The 8667-nt window shown below is 33.8% G+C and overlaps 1 non-coding gene across 1 annotated transcript; it reads right to left on the reverse strand.

The window, feature by feature from the left end:
* Positions 1-7406: 7406 nt before the first annotated feature.
* LOC139895246 (small nucleolar RNA R71) lies at positions 7407-7512 on the reverse strand. Its single transcript, XR_011775707.1, has one exon. It is a non-coding gene; the product is annotated as a small nucleolar RNA R71 (small nucleolar RNA).
* Between the last annotated feature and the right edge of the window lie 1155 nt (positions 7513-8667).

Below are 8667 nucleotides of genomic sequence, written 5' to 3' on the forward strand. Positions count from 1 at the left end.
GTTCCTCGAACAAATGTGAAGATGGCTAAATCTGATAAGGAAGAGGATGATGATTTCACCGTTGATAAAATTGTGACCGAATTCATAAAAGAGCAATACAAGCTTAGTGCTGAAGTAAGAACGCAAATCCATGAGTTAAATGTTAAATGTGAAATGTCGTTACGTAGGGGTCTTGACACCACATTGAATTTCCTACAACAAATTAAAATGTTAAATGAGTATGAAAAGAGTAAGTGTGGGGAAAATGCGCCTAAGGAGTAATTCCGTCGAAAGAATGAGTCGCGCAATCGACTCTATATTCAAAACTACATATCCATATATGTTTAATAGGATTATGTTTTCTAAAGTGTTTTGTTATTTGTTTTGTTTATTTAATGTAAGAACAGTATAGCTCCTATGTGTTAAAATGTTTAAGTGATGAAGTTATTTATAAAATATTATCATATATTTTGCATTGTATAACAAAATCTTGTCAAGTTATTTATTGTTAATTCAAAAGAAGTTCGCAAAGTGTTCCGTAATCATTCAATGATCCTACAATCAAGTAATATCACTCTTTTCCTTATTTTCAATTATGTCTGTCATTTATTTTTTTATTAATTATTATAAATGCAATGACGACATTGCATAATCTAAGTGTGGGGAAGGAAGTGACTACTCACTTAAAAGATTAAAAGATACTATGATTTTTTCCGAAAAAGTTGAAAAATGGATACAAATTAATTTTTTTTTAAGATGTATAAATTCTCAGTCAAACTTATGTCTTTTTACTAACTTAATCTTAAAAATAATAATAGGACTACTCTCAATTTCGAGATCGGATTACTTGTTTAAGATAAGAAGTAAAAGCCAAAAATTGTGAAATGAATGCAAACTTATAGCCACTACCATATGGCATAATAAGCATGGACCACTGAGGCAGCAAAAGAGTCCCAAAGAAGGGTCAATTTAGAAAAATTGCCAAGTGTAAAGCAAAAGCTAAGATGAAAGCAAAAGAAATGAAGAGCAAAAGAGCCCAATGAAGGCCAATAAGAGTGATGAAAGCAAGAGAAAAGAGTTCCAATGAGAACCACACACTTTTAAAAGTTTTAGTAAGAAAACAAAAGAGTCCAATGATGACCAAACTGTTTAAATCTGACATAATAAACATAAGGACTGCTTGTAATCCTTGATCTGGTTCAGACTAGTTCTTACGAATAATAAAAGCTAAATTTTTATTAAGACATATTTTTGATATGAATTTTATTTCAAGCTTATACCCATTTAAAGTTATGATTTATAAAGGTAACTTGAGGATAAGTAAAGGTTTAAGTGTAGGGAATTTGTTTACTCCTAAATTATACAGTTTTTCGATAATATTTTGAGGAGTTATCTTAGCGTTTTTAAGACATTTTAATCCTAAAACACATTAAAATGGGTAAAAAGGGAAAAAGGTATTTCTAATAATTTTATCAAAGTTATGTATCAAACAGGATCAAAAATAGGAAAAATTGCAGAAAAGGCTATGAAGCCGTCAGCCAGGATGAAAGGAAGCCGCCGGCTTGGTGTTGAAAATGCCAGAATGTTCCAGAATTGATCGCAGAATATGATGAACTTGTTGACCAAGCAAAATTTAGTTGAAGCGACGGGTTTCCTCTGAAGCCACCGACCTAGTTTACACGGTTTTTTGACTTGTCGACCAAGTTCAAGTACAAATGGAAACAAAATCAAAAAGATTACAGGATCTTTGAAGCAGCCGGCTTGTCACCAAAGCCGCAGGCTTGGCTAGGACGGTTACGCATTTTGTGCTTGGGGATCAAGTTAAACTTGCAGAAAGAGTCACCGATCCAAGAAGGCCGCCTGCTTCCCACTGAAGCCGCCGGCTTGGGCACTATTTCTGAACATTATAAATAGAGGGCTCCTATTACAGTTTTCAACGTATAACTCAATTCAATTCAGTTTAGGTCCGTTTTTCTTTTAGGGTTTTCTCTAAAACCCTTAGATTAGGTTTATTTTCCATTTGTAATCAAGAATCATTCAAGTTAATTATTCAAGTTTCTTACATCTACCTTTTTAAGGTATGATTCTATCTTTACTTTATCGTTTATCCAGTTTTATTTATTTTACTTGTTTCTATTCGTCTACCATCATGAACTAAATGTTCATAGTGGTTACGTGGACGAAAACTAAACTTCATATGGGAATCAGATAAAGCCGCCGGCCTCACAAACCAAGCCGCCAGCTTGGTGGGAACAAAGCCGCCTGCTTCATGTGCTTCATCCGTACAGTTTCTGGTTCTTTTCCAGATCTATATGGTCGAGTTTCTGTGATGATATTTGAATTGTTTTGAATCTGTTATGCTTTAATATACTTGTTTTCCATGCTTAATGATTAGATAACATGATTTTAGGATTGATTTGTACTTGATCCAATGATCTATTATTCGATTCATGCTACTTGTTTAGATCTAGTCCATTAAACTTGTTAAATTAAATTGCATACAACTAAGTTAAACAGCATAATTGTGATAACTTGTTTAATTTGAATTACGCTTATATAATAGAGTTTGATAATGTTAGGCTTAATCGAAGATCCTCTGTTCGAATTTGTTTAATTAATGATTCCATGAGAACTTAGTAGTAATTGACTTTCAGCTAGTAACTTGAGTTGATCTACTTGGTGTTTAATAACTTATATAATTTATCAGTCTATTTGCATGTTGATCCTCATCACAAGATTGATATGTATCATGTAATTGAATTGAACATGAAGAATTGAGATGTTAGTTATGCACATCACATATATCTAGCATATGCTTTAAGTCATGCCTATTGAATGATATGCAACACTTAGCTTAAACTACTATGGGATAATAGTTGGTCTATGATTATTATTCTGCTTTGTGTTAATATAAGTTATGAAACTTACCTAATATGATTCCCGTATGAGTTATTCGTTCATGTAATTGCTTTTATTTATATCTGTTTATTTTAAATCTTCAATTTCTTGTTTTATTTTATTATTTTGTTTATCTTTAAAATCATCTCTTTCCTAAGAGATACGAATCTATCCTATAAAACACATAAAAATCTATCTTTAGTTCTTTAATAAGAGCTAAATTATATAATAAACAACTCTTATCCGCATCTACGCTCTCTTGGGACAAAAAAATCTAAAATACTACATCTGACCGGGTCTTGTTGCTCATTAGGGTGTTAGAAGTAAATAAAGATTTTATAAATTTAAAAGTTTAAAGGCAAATTAAGCACTAATGCACACACACTTTTGACAAATCATTATGCCTTGTGATATTTTTTCCATGATTAGCGAGTAGTTATATTTATTGTATGCTATGATGTAGTCAGTCATACTGCCGAAATAATATTATAGTTTGTGTATGTTGTCGAGACACTTTCCGATTATGCTTTAAACTCAATTGCTTTTCTAACTAATAGAACGTAGTTATTGGCTCTAGGGAAGTCGCGAACCCTGATCCAGAGTACACTATCTATGTCACCCCTTGGTAAGAGAAGTCTATCGGATACAATGTAAGTTTAACTAAGGCACACCGGCTGTAGTAAGTCCACCGATCCTTGGATTCCGACTGAGGTGAAAGGACCCGTTCATATATATTATAAATGATTCACAATAGTTTATTACATCGCGAGGTATTTGACCTCTATATGATACGTTTTACAAATATTGCATTCGTTTTTAAAAGACAAACTTTCTTTGCATCAAAAATTGACGGCATGCATACCATTTCATATTACGTCAAACTATAATTGACTTAATATTAATCTTGATGAACTTAACGACTCGAATGCAACGTCTTTCAAAGTATGTCATGAATGACTCCAAGTAATATCCTTAAAATGAACTAATGCACAGCGGAAGATTTCTTTAATACCTGAGAATAAACATGCTTTAAAGTGTCAACTAAAAGGTTGGTGAGTTCATTAGTTTATCATAATCCATCATTTCATAAAAGTAATAGACCACAAGATTTCAGTTTCTATAAATATATGTACACTCGCAAGTGTATAAAAGTATTCTATAAGTTGTGGGCACCCGGTAACAAGCCTTAACGTTCATGTTTTACCCTCTGAAAGTACACCAATCAGGTGTGTTATATAAACCTCGAAGTACTAAAGCATCCCATAGTCAGGATGGGGTTTGTCAGGCCCAATAGATCTATCTTTAGGATTCGCGCCTACCGTACATAGACAAGTAGTTTAATGTTACCAAGCTAAGGGTATATTTTTGGTTTAAACCCACGTAGAATTAGTTTTAGTACTTGTGCCTATTTCGTAAAGCATTTATAAAACAGCACATGTATTCTCACCCCAAAAATATATAATGCAAAAGCATTTAAACAGGGAGCAAATGAAACTCACAATACTGTATTTCGTAGCAATTATGTATATGACGGCACTGAACAAGTGCATGGTTTGTCTCGGATTCACGAACGTATCAATATTGTGATTCAATATTGCAGGAAAGTACGTAGACGCAACGAAAATGATAAACGTTAGGTTGACCTCAAGAGCAATACCCTCGATCAATACCCATAACCTTCATAGCTATAACCCATAATTTCCTTAGCTCTATCCCGTTTGAAAACTTATTTTGAAATCGTCTGAATATAACTCCGTCGTAGTATTTTATGTATACTAATAATATCTTGAAATAAAACTAAGTAAATATATATATGTAATTCGATTGAGGGAGTTTAGAGAAATATATTTTCAAGTTTCTATGAAATAATGAAACCTATTGAATTCTATTTATAATAGATTTTTGAATTATTAAAGTGAATTATTAAAGTATGAATTATTAAAGTGAATTATTAAAGTATGAATTATTAAAGTGAATTATTAAAGTATGAATTATTAAAGTGAATTATTAAAGTATGAATTATTAAAGTGAATTATTAAAGTGAATTATTAAAGTTAAAGTAAAGTAAAAGTAAAGTAAAGGTAAAGTTAAAGTATAGTAAAAGTATAAAACTATATACGTATAATACGCGTATAAAAATATATATAATATTAATTTAAATCGTTATATATATATTTAATAAAATAAAATATAAATATCGTTATATTTATCATACTGGTTAAGTAATGAGTTGTCAAAAGTGGTTCTAGATATTTATAAAAGATATATATATATTTTAATAATAAAGTTCTTTTTAAACTGAAAACGTTTTTTTTTTGTACTTTTTAAACTAAATCAAATAAATATGATAATTTTGTTTTCCAAAACTAAATATATTTAAGAATCATTTTGTTAAAAGGTTAAAATAATGGAAATTGTTATATCATAAAATATTTTAGAAAAGTAGCATTATATATATTCATAATAGGTTTCAAGTTTTTAAATTACAGTCTGTTGGTGAAGCATGGGATAAAGTCCAAAGGTTAAATAAACGTATGAAATCATCTTAATGAAAAATGTCGAGTTACTTAACTTGTCGATATCCAACATCTAAGTTATTTACACTCCACGTTCTTATTTTCATATTAAATAAAATGAAAGTTAACATAGTTATCTTATTAAGGTCACGAGGAAAATATTATAAAACATACCTTGGAAATTAAACATGAATTTACACTAACCCTTGTCTAGTTCCCGTTAATTGACACATTTGTTCTTACTTATAATACACTTTACCATTTTCCGATTGTTGTCAAAAAGAATAGATTTCTTAAATCACAGTGGACCTCATAACATAGGCCCGTAATCATATCATAATGTATCTGATAATTCAATCATTTGATATTATCTCTTAGTTCTGTCGATAAATATATCGAAACAAATACGTTCATGTAAAGTATCATATATCTAATACTTTGTTAATGTTTTCAGTTAATATTATATATTATATATACATATCTATATACACATAATTGTTCATGAATCGTCGAACGCGGTCAAAGGGTAATTGATTACATGAATGTAGGTTCCAAACTTTTTGAGATTCAACATTACAAATTCTGCTTACCGGGTCGTCACATGAGGTCTCTTTCATAGTGAAACATCTAACTAGCCCCTAGTACATTGTCGATCCTAGACCATGCTAGTGTAGTCACCAAGTATATAAACTTTGTACGTGCATGCTGAAGCACAGCGGTTGTCGTAAGCTGTACCTCTGCTAAGTAAGGACAAGGAAACCGGTCAGTGCTGATTAGTACACTTCACCATAACGCGGTCTCAAGCATTACACCTCGCTTGAGGAATTCTTGGTTAATTAAGGAACTGTTTGGTTAAACACATAAAGGATTGGACCGTTAGGATAACCGAACGTGTTCATGGAAATCAAAACCCGACTTGGCCATGGTGTTTTTATGGTTGAACTCTTTTAAGGGCCTAACTATCTTTTAAACCCAATCACTAACGAAAGCATCGAAGAACATCACGTCTCTCGGATATGGCAAGCCTTGTATTCTATTATTCTTAAGAAAGTTTAGACCTTTGTGGAATGTTAATACGTCACCCAACCAAGTCGCTCAATTGGATGAGCCATCTAAACATGTATGCCTGTAGTCAGACTGCACGGGCATCGGGGGTAAGGGACGTTGCTGTCTATTCAGAATCTTCAATCCTATTACATTACCCAGTGACATGTCTTATGACAGGGGCGTTTAGGATCAGTGTAATGAATACAAAGCCACTATCTATTCATGAGACAACATTCCATAATCTCAGCAACGTAACTGATGAAATCATAGCATGCGCTTGTTTTAACCTTATCTGAGTTACAAATTTTACCGTATTTACTTTACTTTAGATTAGATTAGATTACCTTAGACTACTTTAGATTAAGGCTACCTTAGATTACCTTAAATTACCTTAGATTACTTTAGAATAACCTTAGATTGCTTTAGACTAAATTAGGAACTTAGCTTATCTGCTTAATATTTAAAAACAAAAAGGCATACCCAGTATATGACCCAAACCCGATCTAGACCAGGGACGTTGTTATTCGTACCTGATCCAGACGCAATAATTTCTAAAGCACACAACGAAGAACGAATCAGAATTCGAATTGCGTTACACGTTACTTTAGCAGAAAACACCAAACCCTCGATTGAAGGTCGAGGAGGACCGATCAAATTCCCAGAGATTCAAGGACACTCGTTCGAATTGAAGCATCACATTATACAGCTCATCCAAAATGGTTGTCAATTCCATGGACTACCGAATGAATATCCTAACTCTCACATTGATAAATTCATATCTCTTTCGAACTCTTACAAATAGCCAGGGATAGCACAAGATATAGTCCGGCTATACTTGTTCCCCCATCCTCTCACTCATCATGCACAAACATGGTTTGAAGGATTACAAAAAGATTTCATCACGTCATGGACGGAGATGGCTACTAAATTCCTTAACCAAAAATTTCCCTTCTTCCAAACAAACCAAACTTAAGAATGACATCATTAACTTCAAACAAAGTTATGATGAATCTCTTTACACTGCATGGGAGTGATTCAAAACCCTCCTGAAGAAATGTCCTAATCACCAGTTAGAATGGTCAACACAAATCTGTACCTTCTATAATGGTCTTACTGTATATCATAGGACGACGATCGATGCCAAACCGCAGACGAAGCATGGGAGTTGCTCGAGAACATGACAATGCATCATCATGGCTGGAACAGTGGTGAAACAACTTCATCATCTGCACCACTTTCCACACTTAATAATCAAATGGAGGCCATCAAATCTCTCACGGACAAAACAGAATCTATTGCCAAACAACTCAAGGAATTGAAGGCGCAACCGCAGCAAGTTAACCAGGTCCAGGCCTATGTTACTTGTACCAACCCGCAACCCACTGAAGAATACCAAGTTGAGTATGAGAACCCGAACGGTTGAGTCTGTTACATTCAATACCTAGCTCGTCAATCAAATCCCAGATTCAATCAACAACCTAGGGTTAATCAATTCCAAAGAAACAACCAGCTTTTTTCGCTATCACTACCCACCTTATCCACCCCAACAATCTCAATTGACCTACGATCAACCACTGCCACTCACTGGCCCACCAGCTAAGGAAAATTCCCCAACCACCCAAATTACAAAGGTAACCGACCCTACTCTCGGGACTGATGACCAGTTGACTCAGTTCATTCAAGAACAACAATAGTTGGATAAGAGAACTGCATCTAGACAAGACCAGACGGAGATACTAATGAGAAATCAATTGGCTCTGCTCTAAAGTCTAGAAACGCAGCTTGGACAGTTATCACAACGCCTTGAAACCCGACCACATGGGAGATAACCTAGTAATACTATCCAAAATCCCCACATAGAGGAAGCTAATCAAATGGACTCCGTAATCCAAGAGGAAGAACCGCGAAGAAGGTCAGTTAGGCTCAAGAATAAAACAACATATACTCAGAAGATGTCCACTGAAACTCCCGTTCGTGTACCTTACCCGGGAAGGCTACAGGAGGAACCATCCAAGCTTGATTCCTTCAAACTTGATGGGAGAATCCTGGACACCATGTTCAAAGTTCCCAACTAGAAGAGATACATCCAAAGGTTTCTTTCTACAAAGGAAAGGATACTGGATTCTAACAAAATTCAACTGAGTAAAGAATGCTCGACATTACTCACAAACTCTCTACCGCAAAAGCTAGGAGATACGGGCCGATTCATTTTCCCGTGTTCAATCTA

This window comes from Rutidosis leptorrhynchoides, chromosome 2, assembly GCF_046630445.1.
Source record: "Rutidosis leptorrhynchoides isolate AG116_Rl617_1_P2 chromosome 2, CSIRO_AGI_Rlap_v1, whole genome shotgun sequence".
Taxonomy (NCBI): Eukaryota; Viridiplantae; Streptophyta; class Magnoliopsida; order Asterales; family Asteraceae; genus Rutidosis; species Rutidosis leptorrhynchoides.